The following is an 18,967-nucleotide window of genomic DNA, read 5'->3' as shown; positions in this document are numbered from 1 at the left end:
GGCAGGGTTAGGATTCAGATCTGAGAAATTGAGTGCTAGACTTTGGGTTCTAAATCATGACACCATACTATCTTCAAGATTGACATAAGGTGGAGCAGAATATGAGGAGCTTTGAATGCCAGGTCATTAGGTTGTCAGCTGAGAAATCTTGTATGCTTTTACATAATAAAATACTAGGATGAAATCTTTTACATTAAAAAAGTCTATCTTTTTTAGGGTTCAAATAAGGCAGACAGAAAAATTGTGGTGTCTTTATAGCTTGATGCATTGTTTATTTAATATTGATTTAATGTCTAAACGATGCTATGATTATAAAGAAAATAACAGATTTTATGCTATAATGCAATGGCTTTAAAACTCACCTTAAAAACCTTTGCTCAAACAAAATTTTCTACAGACACTTGTAAAATATATTAAGAGGCTTCAAATACTTTATACCTGTGATTCTGGGAAGAAAAAGTAGTTTCTGGAAGAAGTGCTGCCAGAAAGACTGAAAACAAGAGCCCCTTTCTCAATGGCTATTTACCTTTTTCTTCTTTTACATGGTATACCTGGCTCACAGGGACTTCACTAGCCAGGGAAGGCTAATTGCTATAATGAACAATTGCAAATTTTAAGTGGCTCAACATATCAAAGGCTTTTTCTCCTTCGTCATCTTATAGTTCAATGCAGGTTGCAGAGTGGAGGGGGCACAAAGTTATTTGGAGAGCCAAGCTGATGGAGGCCCTACCATTTCCAATACATGGAATTTAACATCTAACCAGCAAGTTGGAAAGAAAGGAAACAAACATGAAGAAGGCATACTCATTCTTTTTTTTTTTTTTTTTTTTTTTTTTTTTTTTTTTTTTTTTTTTTTGAGATGGAGTCTCGCTCTGTCGCCCAGGCTGGACTGCAGTGGCGCGATCTCGGCTCACTGCAAGCTCCGCCTCCCGGGTTCACGCCATTCTCCTGCCTCAGCCTCCCGAGTAGCTGGGACTACAGGCGCCCGCTACCACGCCTGGCTTATTTTTTGTATTTTTAGTAGAGGCGGGGTTTCACCGTGTTATCCAGGATGGTCTCGATCTCCTGACCTCGTGATCTGCCCGCCTCGGCCTCCCAAAGTGCTGGGATTACAGGCGTGAGCCACCGGCGCCCAGCCGGCATACTCATTCTTAACTGCTGTAGCTGAGAAGTCACAAGTGACATTTCAGTTCACATTGCATTGATGAGAACTGGTCACATGGCTTCGTCCTGCTGCAAAAGGCCAGGAACTATAATTTAGCTGAATGCCCAGGAAGAGGAAATATGTTCAGTAAGCATGCCAGTAAGAGTGCATTACAAATCACACTCTCTTTTAAGTAAAGCAGTATGCTAGGAACTAAACATACCAAAGTAAGTCAAACATGGTTCCTGTTTTCAGTGAACTTTCTGTCTAGATGTGGAATTTAGTTGAATAACTAAATATAAACTAATGGTAATAGTTAAACTAAACAGTGACAATTCTAAATGCTTTACAGGAATTAACTTCCTTAATGAAATCCTTAGTATTACTATTTCCATTTCACAGATGGAAACTAAACAAAGTCAACAGTCATGCCCAATGAGGCATGACTATTAAGATGTGGAGCCAGGACTTGAGCTTAGACTAACTTCAAACTCCACACTCTTTAGAACGGTCAGTGCCACAGGAAGAATACAGTCACAGTGCATATCTGGCTTGTGAGGGAGGAGTAGCTATGTGATGGTGATAGGTGGCCATCAATCTGCAGTCTTCACTTGGGAGCACAGGCAGACCATTCAATAAATGTCAGGTATTTTTGTATTATTGTAGTAAGTTTCCAATAAAAGATAACATTTTGAAAAATATTTTAAAGGAGTTAGGCCATTTGACAAATGGGAAATTAATGTGAATGGGACTTCTTCGAAAGTCATGAGAAGGCTTTTTTAAAGAGGTACAAATGCAAAGACTAGAAAAAGGAATCAAAAGAGTCCGGGAAAAGTGCAGTGATTGAACAGGGAAGAAGGATTTTTGTGCTGGCTTGTTTGTTCCTTCCTACCTTCTGATAGGCTTCTGCCTACTGTCCTTTAACTTCAACTTTCCATCAACACGTCCTTTCATATACTTTCCTCAAGTAGAAGCCAGATCTAAAGTAGCTTCACAATGTACTGCAAAAAGCTTCAAACAAGAATCAGGGAACCAGGGGTCTTCTGGCTCTGACACTCACCCCTTTTTGATCTGGGGCAAGATACTTAAGACTCTTGGGCCTCAGGTTCCTTACCTTTAAGAAGAAAAAGTATGAACCACATCATTTCTCTAGTTGTTACTGATTTATCATTCTTCAAAACATCTGAAATTCCAAGATCTTAATACCTAGTAATTTTTTTTAAAGTTTCATTTGCTATCTCATTTTTGGGCAACCTCATGCTGTGTGCGAGACTAGTTTTAAGATACAAATGTTTATGTTTGTATTCCGTATAGTAGGTGTTAATTCTGAGTCAAAGTTAAATATTTTGATATAAACTGATCTTGTTATGCCATTAACTTTTCTCTCTACACATTTTATTGACTTTCTGTTCTGTTTATAGGATGAAGTTTTCACAGTATAATTTGGCAATGGGATCATGGAAAATTTTAGGATATGAAGACATCCATAGGAAATATGAGTGGGAGTGTGTTTTTCTTGATTTAATAGATGCAATTTAAAATTTAGACTCTAACAATAATGTTAAGAAATAGCTCACTTTATTGATGAAAGGTTCTGTGACTATTTTAGTGGAAAATGAAAATCAGAAATAAAATTATTTAGACCTTGGCTGTGAAAAGCAAATGCTATTTCATCTATTTTTCTGTAGTTAAGAAACAGAACTGTTGTATCTATTAAATTAAGCTGGAGCATGTTATCATCAACCTACCACACAGAAAAAGAAGTCTATGAAAACTTCAGTCATTTTGATCTCAGCATGATGATACCCCCTGCGTGGTTTTATAATTCTCAATTAAAATGAGTAATTCAGGGAAAGAACAAGTCCCATGAGGGAAGATGCCAAGAAGGAATTCTAATGTTAAAGAAATACTTTCCTATGGTAGGCCTATTACAATGGTTGCTGATGCTTCCAAACATACCTATACCTACATTCTTTGATTTTCATCTTAACTTAGTAGAACTAGAAATAGATTTAGGAGCAGAACTTAAAAATGGCTGCTGTTGTATTACTAATTCTGTTTTTTTTTCCCCATTAAAATTATCCCACCTGATGACACATTTTTTTTGGTTATTTGTATTATTAGTAGTAATATATGTAGTACTGGATCCATCAGAACTATGAACTTTTCTGCTTCCAATTTCATACATCCTATTATGTGCCTGCTATTTTTCTGCCATTTTGCTAGGGTTTACTACAAATGTCTAATTTATTGCTCAGAATAATCCTTTACTGTTTAAGTAAGAAAGGTGACTTGGCTAAAGTCATGTAAGTTATAATTGCTCAAAATTTTAACTGAAATATTTTAAAAGTCTTTTTCTATATAGTTACACATTTGCTAATTCATTTTTAATATCTTCAGCTGATGGTATTGCAGAACCCAAACATTTTGGAGCACCTAGCCACTGAATGATATTTAGGAAGGAATCAAATATATTGTTGTATTACAAAGAACACTTGGAGGGACCAGGTCTTCATGTTGGTAATATTTGAAGGCTAAAGGGCAGACATCCTCCTCACCAGCCATCCCAGTAGTTAAATTTCCTATGGCTTTAGGTGTTTTTGAACTGGGTCAAAGTCCTCAATTAAAATGCAAAAGTGCCCCCTAGAAAGACAAACACATTAAATTCTTAACCATTAATACTTTAGTCTGAATTATTTTTCAGATCTTGTCTCCAGATAGAGCCCCAAGGGCATAGAACATAGGTCTGAGGAACTGAAATAATGAATTGAAAGATGTACAGATTTGGGGATGCCTAAACGTGAATAACTAAGAGGGCATCAAATGAATTTATCTCATGATCACTACTAGCACATGTAGCACCTGTTTGTGAATTAAAAAAAGTTCTCTTTCCAAGGATGAATTACAAAAAAGCACCCATTCTAGGTAGATGAATTACAGTGAGGCATCCTTTCCCCCAGGATGATGTAGCTTCAAGCTAGGGCACAAAAATTCATGGGGGGAAGTGTGAACTCGATGTTAGCCCCATAAATTCCCCCTGGGCTGAGTACCTTTGTGTACAACTTGCACAACTTTTCTTGGAAGCCTTAGTTTTTCTGGAGAACCACTGGATTGCATGAGTTCATCGGGCCCTACAAAGGGGAAGAAAATTATGTTTATTATAGAACTGAGAATCAAATTTATTTAAGGCTGAGCTTAAATGACTCTTGTCTTTGGGGGATTCTAGGAGCAAGAAGCTGTAGCAACTTCATACTGCTGGTTGCTCACTGAGGCTCCACCCTGCAGGTTAGGAATTGGGCCTAATGTGGAAAACACGGAATTTATTCCAGGCAGAATCATGGTTATTTAAAGATGTTTTCCTCTCTAATGTTTAACCTAGGAAAGAATCTAGGTGTTCTTTGTTATTCACCAAAGGGGAATCAATTATTGTGGAATTTTAACCTGCCTCCAGGGACAACTACAGCAGGTGGCAAAGATTTCAACTCTTTTGAAAGATGGCATTATTTTAATTTTCCAATATAGAGCTCCACGTTTTATTATGAGCACCAGATTTGGATAGTTCTTTAACTTGTTAATAATTTTTGATATTGATATATTACTCTTTTTACATCTTTAGCAGCACAAATAACTATAAAATATATTTTATTATATGAAATTCTGAAAATGCAAAAACACTGAAAGAAAAATAGAAATTAATTTACAATTCCACTGAGGGGTATAAGTCTTATCCTAGACTTGTATTGACTTGCTTTGTATCTGTCATTGTCTTTGTCCCTATTTAGTCGAAGTCAAAAACTAAATAGATGCTGTCTGTTTGATCTTAAGACCAAGACAGCTACTACAGACCAAATAGCTGATCCCGTCAGTGAGTCTTTAACCAGTTTGCTATTCCTTCTTTTATGCAGCCTCAGATTTCTTGGGCCCCTGCCATCTGTGAATTCTGACTCATCTTTGCAACAGTTACTTCTAATAACCAGTTTGTTAATGACAGCTTGATTTTTACTATGACTTTAGAAAAATAACTAGAGCCAAATTCTTTCTATGAATTGCTTTGATTTATTTTCTGTAAGAATCTTCAATGACGTCCTCCCTCAACCCTCAGAAACAAGGAAATCAAGCATCTGGTATGCACACAGCTTCATTTATTTCAAATAGGTAATTCATTTCAATCTACAAACCCAAGCAAATCTTGAGGACCCCTACCTGAGGAGCTTTGTCACCATCATTGTGAAGAAAGTCTGGAGTTTTGTAAGAAGGCATTGAGACTAAGACTGGTTGCTTATGTATAGAAATATGTGCGTTGGTATGGAGGGTAGAAGGAAGGAGGAGGGTGACATATTTAGACTACATAGGCTGGGAGGAAGAATGAGAACAGTTAAAAATTTCTTGTTCATTGTTCCCTGGCATCAATACTGTATGCAGATAAGAAGGCCAAAATAAGCATGAGTTTTGTTTTAATTAACTCTCTAAGATTTGTCTACCATTTAGTTGACCCCTCCCACCTTCATCTGTTATTTTTTTCATTTTAGGGCCATAAATATTATTAATCCACAGAGATTTCTTTCTGCTTCCTTTAGTTAATTAAAGATACTCTAGAATTTATCTTATGCTACCACCAGGAGGGCACAAAAAGTGAAATATTATATTGCTAGATAGTTCATTCATTAGCATAAAATAATCAGTGGGATTGTGTACTGGGTTTTAAATACCTCTGCCAGATTTTCTTTTAGAGGACAAATGCGGTCAACAGAAGAAATAGAGAGAGAGAGAGAAGGGAGAAAAGAATTAAAAATTAGGGAGATAGGCAACAACAAATATATAGATTAATGTTTTAAAAGATAGTCTATCTAGACTCTAGCACGGGAATAAACCATAATAATTCCCTGCCCAGATATCATTAGCAATACATACAATGGTGAAATCTTCCTTCATCTGCTTCAAGCTGTGTCGCTCAGTTGGGAGACAAAGGGGGGCAGAAGGGCAGCTGTCAAAAAAGAAAAAAAAACCCACTAAAACTATATTCTTATATTTTACTTATTTTCTTTTATATTAATGGTTTTATTACAAAAAGAAACTATGATGTAAACTTCATGTATCATTCACTTACAACATTTTATACCAAACCAAGCAGAACCCCACACTAGACAGCTCCACTATTTATATTCCTCCAAGGGTAGCTCATCCTGCCCTCTTTTTCCACCCTCAGTGTTTTTCTTCCTTCAGGGAGAGATTCTATATCAGTGTTTCATTTCTCCTCTGGGTAGACTTAAAGGCCAGACACATTGATTATTAATCATTATATTGGGGTTTCTCTCTTTCTTGACCAATGACACAATCTGCAGAGCATGATAGGTATACTGTAACTGACATCTGTACCGGAAAAAAAAAAAAATCAGGTTATGGCATATATATCTGCACTAATAAAAAAAGCCATCTTTCAAATCCTTCTTTTGTAAGTCTTACTAAAGAGACCACTGTGTTACAAATGCATAGGCACTGAGCCATAAATCCAGTAGCAGAGACATATCTAAAAGCCCATTTTGGAACATTCTTTACTTGGACTCTTGGGAAACTCCAGGTTTAACTAGAGTCACTTATTCTTTTTCTAGGTTGTGCTGCTGATGAATACCAGGGAGAAAAGTTGAAACATAAGATTTTCTGACCCTATTATCTAGCTGCGCTCTTTTACTTCATCTTATTTTGGTGTATATATTTATTTATGGAAATTCCTCAACTTAAAATTATTTTGCTACTCTATACAGTTTGCTAACTATATGATGTCAGCGTGTATCTGAAGAGTGTTAGTGACTATCAGTTTACAGTTTTCTATTGTACGGCATGAATAAGTTGCAGAGCAGTAGGAATATAGTATAATTATTAAAAGCATAGATTTATATTCAGGCTGACCACAGTATGAATCCTGGCTCTTGACCTAAATGTGTTACTCTGGGCTAGTTATTTGACCTCTCGAAAGCTCAGTTTTTCCGACTATGAAATGGATATAATAATAAGATGAATGCTTGGGCTTGCTTCTAGTTCAGAACATACCTCCCATAGTAAGTCCTCAATTAGTGGGCATTTTTATTATTATAAAATTAGGATATTTGGGATTATTAGGGTGGCCAAATTATTATTATTAATATTAGGATGGCCGAATCAGTATAATTTGGAGAATGAACGAGTTCACTGTATATTTTAAAATAATTACAGTGAAACAACAGGCATAAGCCAGGACTTTTCTAGGTAGAGTGGGATATATAGTCAACCTGATTATTATAGGTAGTAGACTATCTCAGTATTGGTGTGGGAAAATTAGATACTGAATTACTCATTCTGATCCAGTGTTGAGAGGAACATATAGTGACCAGAGTAAAAAACTAAGGGACTTTTTTGTTTTTGTTTTTGCTTACTTTCCTTTTTAAAAAGATGTTTCAATGTAGAAAGGAACAGTTTATAATCATGCCTCTTAGCTGTGGCCATGCCCACATGCATACAAGGATAGGCCCTCCTTTAGTTGCACCATTTCTGACTGTAAAGGACAATATGGATTTATGCCTAGTGACCTCTTGCAAGTTTTCTTTCTTTGCTGCAAAATTATGGGGAGCAACAATTTGATTTATTTTATTATTTTTGAACTGTGCTGCCAATAAGTAAATTGGCTCATGGTAATCACAGTATTCACTTCAATTAAATGATCATCAATTGAGTTATTTGCCTTTTTGCATGTAATTTATTATGGTCTACTTTTCTCTTTCAATTAAAAAGTTGAAGTATATAATTTGCTTGTTTCTAGGGATTACAAATTGAGGCCCTAGAACTCTAAACAGATTGCATCTTAAAGATTCAACAATTTAAAAACATATTTCTTTACATTTAAAATATAAATTATTTTGTTGTATGCAACCAAAACCAATTATTTCCTTATGCAAAATCTACCTTAGAGAAAGGGAAAGATAAAACATATGAGAAAACACATTTTGCCTAATGATTTTCTCTCAGGAAAAATATTGCTATCATGATCCTTTTTAATTAAATAAGAATTTAGCACTTTTGTGTGTGTGTTCTTAATGTCAGACTCTTTGGTTATCACACTTACACCTCTGTTATTAATGCTAGCCATGGTTTGCAGATGAGGAAAAGCTAGTTATCAATGAATAATTCAGATTCCATAACTGTCAGACCTCATTATTTTAAATAGGGCCTGGTAGTTCCAGTTGTAACCAGCTAATTGCCTCGTTTAAACTTAAAATGTTAGACTATTTCACATAATTCTCAATTTTACAAAACTTTAAATACATTTAAAATTGCTGTAATACATAGAGCAATTTGCTTTAAATCAATCTAGAAGAATAAAAGGCATTCTGCTGATGATCCGTCTTCAAATAAGAGTTCAAATTTATTTTAATTTAATCCACTGGCTGTCATGAAATGCTTACTTAACACAGAATGAACAAAACGTTTTTAATTTATAAAAAATAAGAAGACTGAGATTGAATTTAAAAATGGATCTCCTTTGTTTAAACATATTGCCAAATAAAAGTTGAAAACCAAAATGAATGTGATGGAAGGGATCACCAAAGGTATTGCTTTCACTTCCTGAGTCCCTGCCACTTTTAAAACTAAATCACTACACATTTAAAACATTTTTTAAAATCTGAAAAGTCAGAGCTGCAGCTATGGAGCGGCACTGCTTAGATCTTCCTTCAAGAGAAGTTGTTGCAAGGGACATAGTGGGCAGACAACCTCCAGTGGCCACACCTTCATATCTGCTTCAATGTTCATGCCAAAGCTATATCCTTCAGGGGTGCTCCTAGCCAATGACTAAGCATGGCAGAGTATGAGCGCCAGCCCATTCCTGCCATGTGGGACCCCCTTGATAACAATAATTTCTCTGAGACTCATCAGCCTGGGTGAAACTCTCTCAGAACTGTGCTTCTGCTACCCAGTCCTCCTTCCTTTTATATGTAGATGTCAGAACTGCACCACAGCTTGAAAGCTCTCTATGCCTGCTCCTGCTCGGTTCCCTCTTTGTCATTTGTATGCATTTTCCCCAATAAATCTCTTGCATATCTAATTCTGTCACATTGTTTGCTTCTTAGAGAAACTGCACTGACACAGAATTCTACAATCTCCCCATGTCTAATTAAAGAATTCTATTCACAAATCTAATCTCTTTTATTTAGTTTGGTTGTCATTAGATATAGTGAGTTTAAAAGGTTATGTCTTCCTAATAATGAAGACCTTCATGTGGCTGTTAAGGCCCATGTAGAATGATATTTTATTCCTTTGTTTAGGCTAAATAATGCCACCACTTATGGTCCTCCTGAAATTTGGAGAGAGTAATGCTTAGTCAATTTTCAGATCTACATATGAAAATTTCCTTAATCTTCTCTAGATTCTCATTAAATCCCAACATGAATAAGGCCTGAAAATATACAGTTCTACTATTTATACATAAACATATTATCTTAAAGTCTGGTTTAACCCTCTTTCAATGAGGTCAATGCCCTTTGGAAAAATAAATTGTATATATCCCAGGTTTACAAAGCATGCTACTTTGATGTGAGGTCTATCTTCCTTTTGTGAATTTTGATTAAAAGCAATGTGGTTTCTTAACCTTGGAAGTGGATATGCTGTAACTAGGGGGGAAATCTCACAGTAATTTAAAAAATCAGCAAAGCTTTATTGTGAAGGTTTCAGCTTTATAGTAATACAATTTCAGATATTCTGGACAATATTTGTTAAAGGTTCAGTCATGTTCATGGTCATGTATGTATAGAAACAGCACAATTTTCATAAGGAAGAAGAAAGACTTCTATAATTCTATCTTGCTATCTATTCATGTTGTCTGAGATTGGGTATCATTTCCATCCTCCAACATCTGAAGTTTCTTGTAGTGGTCCACAGATGGGAAAGGGCAGCTGTGGGAAATTATAAGAGCATTTGGAAATAATTTACTAAGTTTTCAGCTAAATTTAAGAGATGCTTTAAAATTTTAATAAAGTGTTGGCAATATTGTATTGTTCTCATTAAAAGGGTAGACTTCTTGGAGTATGCACATTTGCACAGTTCAATTTTAATAATGCCTTTGTACTAGGCTTTGAGACCTTGGGTCAGTCATAAACATTCTCTGGGTTTGTGTTTCATCAGCTGTGAAACTGGGAGTGGAGTGGAGTAAGGAATGAGATTAGACAAATTCTGAGACCACTTCTAGCCCTATGTGTGTCTTATTTTAATAAGTGCAGTTCACACACACTTCCTTTAAAGAAAATGTTCACTGGATATTTGGAGAGCCTAATTCTTTGATTAATTTTCCAATATAAATCCACATTGGCTGAAAAAGCATAGCAAATGGGGTTGTTGAAATTAATATTTTCTAAGTAGAAGTGAAAAATGAACTTATTTTCTTCTGATTCAGATGTAGGACATTTTAATTTACTTATTTTTTGCCCAGATAAGTCTTCTCCCTAGACCATCTTGGTAGTTTAAACTATACTAAGTTTTGAGAATTTGAAACTTGAATTACTTTTCTTCTTTCGATTTACATGTAACAAACAACTTATAAAATATTGATACTTTCTGGAAGATATGTTCCCCTCTGTTACCATGTGATCTCTGAGCAAAGACTAGTTTTTGTCTGCTTTGTAACGTTCTGAAAGTGTAATAGGCTACCATGAAATAATACAGTAAATATTTCCCCCTTTTCAATTTTTATATTCTGACAGGTGCCCCCCTCACTCCCTCCCAGAAAACCCAGTGAAGATAAAATACAGACACATACAATTAGTGTCAGTTACAGTTCACAGAAGCACACGCTTTTCTTCCATTGTAATAACTGAACATTTAGGAACTGAAGGATTTAGCATCTGTAAGCTATGTGTCAGCTTAGCTGTCTCAGATCAAGCTTCGTTTTAAAATACTGTGTTCTGAGAGAAGGCCACTTCAGTCTCTGAATGTTATGCTTGTGACCACACTCAAATACTGTAATCAAAGGAAGGCCTTGCTTGTCTATCTTGAGATTCTGGCATTGGTTTCCCTCTTTTCCTATGGCATGTATCTTTAAGGAAGCTGACCATTAATTATATTTAGTAACTGACTAAATTCTACCAAAAAATTGTTGAGCATTAATATACTACATTTAGCATTTTAGATAATTACATAAATTGAACATAAAAGTTGTAAATGTCAAACTCAGAATGTATCCCCTCTGTATTGTGGTTTAGAATCCTATTGTATAATAAACACTTTCTTGTTATAAGCATTTAATCCAATTAATTTTATGTTGTAAAATAATAAAAAACAGATGCCTTTGGTTTTGCTCTGATTTTAAAAAATGTCATGAAATTCAGATTTTCAACCCATTTTTTTGTAGTGTAATTTTTTGTTTTATTAGAAATAGAAGACTACATTTGCAGAGGTACAAGAAAGGAAGAAATAGTGTTATTAAGTAAGCGTTCAAGTAGAGCAACATTTCGGGTTGTATTATATACACTTTGGCCACTGTTTAGTGTTGACAAGAAGTTGATAACCTAGAAAGAGTTTCAGAAGATTAAATGGTCTCTGTACACATAAAGCCAGTTCAAGTCATAGATTCCTTTGGGATCACTAGAGCCTGGTTGTGGTGAGAATCCAGAATCTACCTTGCTTTCTGAGATGTGAAAAATTGGAACATTCCCAAAGACAAATTTTATAGAATGACTTTTTATGCTTACTGTTAACATGTGTTCTATAGAGGACATATCATTTTCTCCAATTATAATATTGTGATGGCTGGAAAGTTCTAAGAAGAAAGTAATTATAGCTTCATAAGGATCAACTCAGACTTTTAATGTATACCACGTGCTTCTACCATAAGGTACATATGGATTGCAAACCACACCTGAGCATCGGTGATCCCTACCTAGCATTTGGTGTTTACCTTGTGATTTTAAAATAGTCATTGATTAGCCAGGGGTGTAGGGAGGCGTGTGTATGTGTGTGTTAGACAGTCAAACAAACATTTTTTTTTAAACTATTTCACATAATATGAAGGAGAGTACTTTACCATAGAATATTTGAGAACATACTTCCCTGCTGTAGTTGTTAGCCACTGACTCTTAATACCTCCTTGGTCAACATGAGCAGCAGATGGCTTGTTGAGATATCATTACTTTTCTTCTGTCATATTCTAAGTGAAGACTTTCACTTTTTAAAGAACAACTCTTTTAATTTTCCCCCTAAAACTCTAGCAGCAATAATGATAGATTCAAAGGTACATGCTAAAAAATGTTTAAGTGCAACAGAGAGAAACACTATTTGACAGTCAGCCATACCTGATATTTGTGTTCTTTGTTACCCTGACATTATAAACTGTCTTCCAGTTTTGAAATTCTTGTCCATTTGGAAGCAGGTAGTTTGTTAAATCTCCTTCAGATTAAAATGTATGGAATATAATAGCCTATAATCAACTATGCATGCACACAAGTCCTTTAAACCTGAGTGGTGCCATTTGGGAGTGTTCAGATTTAGCAGTGGGAAAGATTTTCCATCAGACAAAAGCTGCAGTGCAGCCTGCCCACATGAATGACCCCTTTAAGCCCTCTATCTCAATTTATTAGCTCTTTTCTATTATTGTATCATCCAACAACAGCATTGTTTTATACATGGCCCTTATTGCAGTGGAAAATAAATTTGTTACTCACTGTCATTTTAACAGGTTTCTAGGGTCTGGAGTTTCTCTATATTTGGGCATTTTTTCCTCATTCTATAATTGAGAATTCAACCATACCATATGTATAGCTCTCCTTCATTGTGTGCTTGACGGTATGTAAAATATGTATTTTTGTTTGTGCAAATCTTAAGTGATTCTAGTTCTAGTTGTTGCATGGGGTGAAATTCTTCTTAAATTTGTGTTAATTCTATTTTTATAAATTTAATTATTGAAAAAATATATATAAGCAGACAAACCGAATGACATAATAAACTTCCATCACCCAGATTTGAAAATTATCAACACATGAACAATCTTCTTTCAACTGTCCCTACTCACTTTTCTGCAATTGATATTGGATTATTTTCACACAATCTCCATCATGTCGTTTCATCTGTAAATACTTCAGTCTATATTCTTAAAGTGTAAGAACTCTTTAACATAATAGCACTATCACATCTAAAAGAATTAAGATAATTCTTTGTATCAATAAATATCCAATCAGTATATCAATTTCATTTATTGTTGCATACATTTTCTTTCTCAGTTTGCTTGTTAAAATCTGAATCCAAACAAGTTCTAAATATTGCACTTGGTTCATATGTTACTGAAAGCACATTAAATCAATAGTTTGATATCCGTTTTCATTGCAATTTATTTATGGAGGAAATAAGAAGTTCGTACATACTGGATTTTGCTGATTGTATCCTTGTAGTATTGTTCAACATGATTCTTTGTCCAGATTTGATTAGATTATGGTTCAAATTTTTGCAAGGAAGTTGTAAAAGTGGTGGTGTATATTTTCTACTGCATCACCCTTAGGGATACATATTATTTGTTATTACTTTTTATGTCATATTTAGATTTCCTCTGGGTTTCTATATTATCTGTCTAATCTGTCCATTATATAAGTTCCTGATCAGCTTGTCAATCAGTGGTTTTTATAGCTATTTTGATCATTGTATATCTCCAATGAAGGCATTGTGTCTATGTTTGTTCTCTAAAATTTCTACAAGTAAAGCATTACTTCAGTGCATGCAATATGTTTATTGAGGAAGCCAAAGTGATATAGGCAGTAAGACAATGACAGGTTCTAACATTTTGCTTTTCCTGGGGCTGGGGGATATAGAAGCATTTCCTTAACACTTTTATTATTTTTATTTCAATTAGTCACTATTACAAACATAACTATTTTCTATTATAAACGAGGAGAGTTAACATTCCTTAAAATACTGTGACATGACTGTCGGCACTGTGAAAGAAATAGCTTACTTTAATTGCAAATCATGATTTTTACTCTAGGGTTAGATATAGGTAATTATTGGTGAATTAAGCTTGATTTCTCATTTGTTATCTCACCTGATACAGCAGCCCTATGTCATAAACAAGGAAATATATAATTTTCTCTATTTTACAGATGTGAAAATTGAGATTCAGAGAGCAGATATTACTTTCCATTGTTATGCAATGAGTAGATGGCATAACTGGCATCAGATCTTGGGTTCCCAACTCTAAATTCAATTTTCCTTTAATTGTGCAATTCATGAGTTATCTCTAGAGTCAGGCTTCCTGGTCATTTATTAAATTCATTAATATATACTGATTAATCAAAAATTTAAAACTGACAACATGTTTTAAGTGAACAAATAAATATAATGAAATATGCTTAACATTAAAAGTTGCTTATAATAATTTTCATGAAACCATCACAAGCAGAAGCTATCTTCCAAGTTTTATTTTGTATTACTCTTTTTGTTGCATTAGCACCCTGTCAAAGCTCCTTTGAATCTCTGGAATTTGACAGTTACAGAGGATTAAAAATAAAACATGAATATTTTGTCTCCACTGGAGGGCTTCATGGCATAGTGCAAGAAAAGAATATAAACAAGCAAAATATAGATTGGTAAGATGATAGGTTTTAGGCTCCAAAAATTGTCAATTTTCACTTGACCCTAAATTCTTTTTACTAGTCAGTTACTCAAAACACGTAAGATACATTTCACAAATACAGGTAGTGGCTTTTTGTATGTGTAATTATATTTTATTTTAGGGGTCAGACATGGCTAATGACCTTTTTTTTTTTTTTTGAGACAGAGTCTGTGCTCATTCACCCAGGCTGGAGTGCAGTGGCGCGATCTCGGTTCACTGCAAGCTCTGCCTCCTGGGTTCACACCATTCTCCTGCCTCAGCCTCCCAAGTAGCTGGGACTACAGGCGCCCGCCACCACGCCCGGCTAATTTTTTGCATTTTTAGTAGAGACGGGGTTTCACCGTGTTAGCCAGGATGGTCTCGATCTCCTGACCTCGTGATCTGCCTGCCTCGCCCTCCCAAAGTGCTGGGATTACAGGCGTGAGCCACCGCACTGGCCTATACTTCTAAAACTTTTAAAAGTCCTTCTACCTGAGGAATTTTGACTGATTCCCAAAGGTCCACTCTCAGGAAGGTATTGTGTCTAAGTGTGGTGTTAGCATTTGCCCTGCCACCAAAGTGGGCCAGAACCATATGAAACCTACCTCCGGAGGTCTGAGTCCCAGAGCTGCCATACAGCTGCCTTGCACAGGTCCAAGCTAACAGTTCATTACTGATCTTGAAAGTCTGGAACACATTTCGGATCTAGTAGATATCAGTGAGACTGTTTTTGGAGCACAGTTCCTATAGCACCTCTGATAATGGTTGGTGCTCAAGGTAAAGGATAAAAGCATAAGTCTTGAGGGGTTCCTCAGACACTGGAGACTTATTTGAAAGACTTGGGTGACATGATTTCCAAAGAGAAAACAAAAAAACTAACATCCTCCTGGAGGAAATATTCACTTTTGTTTAGAGAAACTAGTGACAGACAGGCCAGGTGCGGGGACTCATGCCTGTAATCCTAGCACTTTGGGAGGCCGAGACAGGTGGATCTCTTGAGGTGATGAGTTTGAGACCAGCCTGGCCAATATGGCAAAACCCCATCTCTACTGAACACACACACACACACACACACACACACACACACACAAGCCAGGTATAGTGGCGTGAGCTTGTAATCCCAGCTACTTGGGAGGCTGAGGCATGAGAATAGCTTGAAACTGGGAGGCAGAGGTTACAGTGAGCTGAGATCATACCACTGCACTCCAGCCTGGGTGACAGAGTGAGACTCTGTCTCAAAAAAAAAAAAAAAAAAAAAAAAGAAACCAATGACAGACAATATTAAATGATACTATAAAAATGAGTCAAAAATAATATGGACATGCTGTGAATACTAGCATACTGAATTAGTTTGAATTTTAATGTCATATGTACCCGGCCTAAAGCCCAAATTTATATCATGAAGATTTGGATCTTTAAGGTGCTTGAAGCAGACTGGAAAGGCAATTATATGTTATTTTTCTTGGTTTCTTTATCACCTACCCCTAACCTTTGTGTTTTACATGACCAAAATCTTTAAAAGGATGAAAAAATATTCGAGACATTGCTAAATTCCAAGTCATGACAAATCTTAAAGTCTTGTATTTGTGTCCCTAAAGCATCTTAGCCTTGCTTCTGTATTTAATGATATTCTATGGCACTGTTAAGTATCTAGGATATCATGTACCAACTAATACATATATGTTATATGTTATATATGTTAGATATTATGTATATGTTTTATATTATATATGTGTATATATACACAAATATAAACACATAATACACATAACACACATAATATATACACATATATATACATATATAATGTATGTCCCTTCAGATGCATTTATTAGACATTTTATTCCCATTTCCTTGATAAAATCAAAGCTCCGAGAGACTACATACCTTGATAACTGAGCAATAATTAGGAATTGTGAGTTTCTGACTCACAAACCAAAGGTTTTCATTCACGTCTTAATTTCAAGAGACTAATGTTGTATTCAACAGAAGATACAGTAATTTTCCCTGAGCAAGCTTATGTTCATGTGGAGGCTGATCCGAATGATAGATCTGCTGAGCTGTATTGTCCTAGATGTGTAGCGTGCTTGGACCAGGTGGAGGTACTGCAGGAGGCTAAGTGATGTGTAAACACCATGAAAACAGCATGCACGTCTGCCTGTAGGAAAGCATAGTGAGGGCATATTGGTAAGTGGTCTCCATGATTTCCTTTGCAGTGGCTCCTTAGGATATTCTGAAATTGGAGTTTAATTATTTCTTTGGAAACAAAAAATTAAATCAAAAGAGTAATTTGTATTGTCTCCGCATGTCTTTTGAGAGTTTTGTGAGGGAGAGAACATTTGAAGTATAATTCCATTTTTGGAAAAATGGTGGCACCTTGGTGCTACTCATTTTATTGTGAACATCCTAGAAGCATAGACATATAAAGCCTTTTACATATCAACCTTTGGTGTAAAGCCAATATTAAGGCCATAAAACTTTTTAATGTCGTGTGATCTTTATTTTCAGAAAGCATTTATTGCACATTTTCTGTATTCAGGACTCTATACCAGGCAATGTGGGAAGAATTAAAGAAGAAAAAGCTGAGTTCACAACTGGAAGAGCTTATAGAAAATCACTGACTGTGTGCATACATTATGACTATGTTCAGTAAACTCCCAAACGTCCATAAGCAGCAGGAACCAGGCTTCTCCACCCAGCTGAGTTACCCCGTGGACAACTCTGGGCAGAGAATGGGATTGTCTCTGTTTTCTACAATAACAGAATCAAGGACATGGCTCCAGGTACTGCAACAAGTTTCTCTCTAAATTAGCCGGATGCTTATTATTTGGCTCCATGATCCCATTTATGGGCACAGAGGTTGGATTTTTTTGTTATATGGATGTACATATTCCAAAGTGGCAAGAATTTGAAAATATCAAATGTTTCCAACCACCCATAAAACATATATTTTCCCCTGTGACCTTTCTTTTTGAAATGCACACTAAGAAGTATATTTTGCACCATGATATATTTACATATTCCACATAAATATATTTGTATAGTAACCATCTCACACACACGAATGCACAAACACGACTAACATAGAAGTTTCACAGAAATACCATGTTCACTGGACTCCAATATTTTCTTTTCTTTCCTTGTTTACTCTATTTTATTTCAATTTATATTTCTACCTTATTTTAGTTTATTTAAAAAATGCTACTTGGTATCTACAGAATTTATTTCATAACATTCTTATGCTTCCGGATTCACATATCAAACAGCTTTGTGCTAAAGAAGTTACAAAAATGAAAGAGAAGCTACGGCAGAAACCAGCAAGAAGAATCTGTTTTATGTTTATAAGAAAACAAGAAAGGTGATAGGATGCTCAGGCAGAGAGTTACTACTTTAGAGTTTGGTTAGTTAGGTGTGGTCAGGCATACTTTGCAACTTGAATCATGTTTTCCCTACCCCACAACCCCAATGTCTAGCACAGTATTTACTCCCTAGGAGTTTATAAAGAATGTGTTGAATTTAATTGAAATAACTTCTGAAGTTACTGTAGAAATGGATAAAAGTTGTAAATTAAAAACCATTATGAAGAAATAATTTGAACAACTTGGATACTTTTTATGTTTGACCTTAGGAAAACAAAACAAAACAAATCAAACAGAGTACTAAAACTGTGCCAGTTTTATGAATTTAGGTTGAAGATTAAGGGGAAGATTTGGAAGGAAACAATAAATGTATCAAGAGATGTTTTTATGAATAAGTACATGACTGTGCCTGGTGTCTCACAAAATTGTAGATTATCAGTTAGAAGAAACTTTAGGGATTATCCAGTGGTCCACGCTCCTTCCCAATGCAAAGCTCCTTTTTATACCATCCTTGAGCAAAAGCCATCTCATCTTTTCATGGAACATTCAAGTGAAGGGATAACGTGCATGGATAGGTAATCTGGTCTGTTGTTCATTATCCTGAATTATTTAAGTTTCTCTTCTCTCTCTAGCTGAAATCTGCTTCCTTGTTACATCCACTCTTTTTCCTTGGTCTGCTTCCTAACATAATATGGAAACAGTTCATTCCTTTGTTTAAACAGTAGCCCCTTTTACCCCTTGGCTATATGCTTTCAGTATTTTTAATATATCTGAAACTCAGTGTTAAAAATATTAGCAAGATCCACAGTGTTAAAATTAAGCTGAGGTCAAGAAGGGGAATGAAGCATCAAAGAATCACAGAACTAA

This window comes from Macaca nemestrina, chromosome 11 (genome assembly GCF_043159975.1).
Source record: "Macaca nemestrina isolate mMacNem1 chromosome 11, mMacNem.hap1, whole genome shotgun sequence".
In the NCBI taxonomy this organism is placed as follows: Eukaryota; Metazoa; Chordata; class Mammalia; order Primates; family Cercopithecidae; genus Macaca; species Macaca nemestrina.
Note: the sequence above shows the minus strand (reverse complement) of the source record.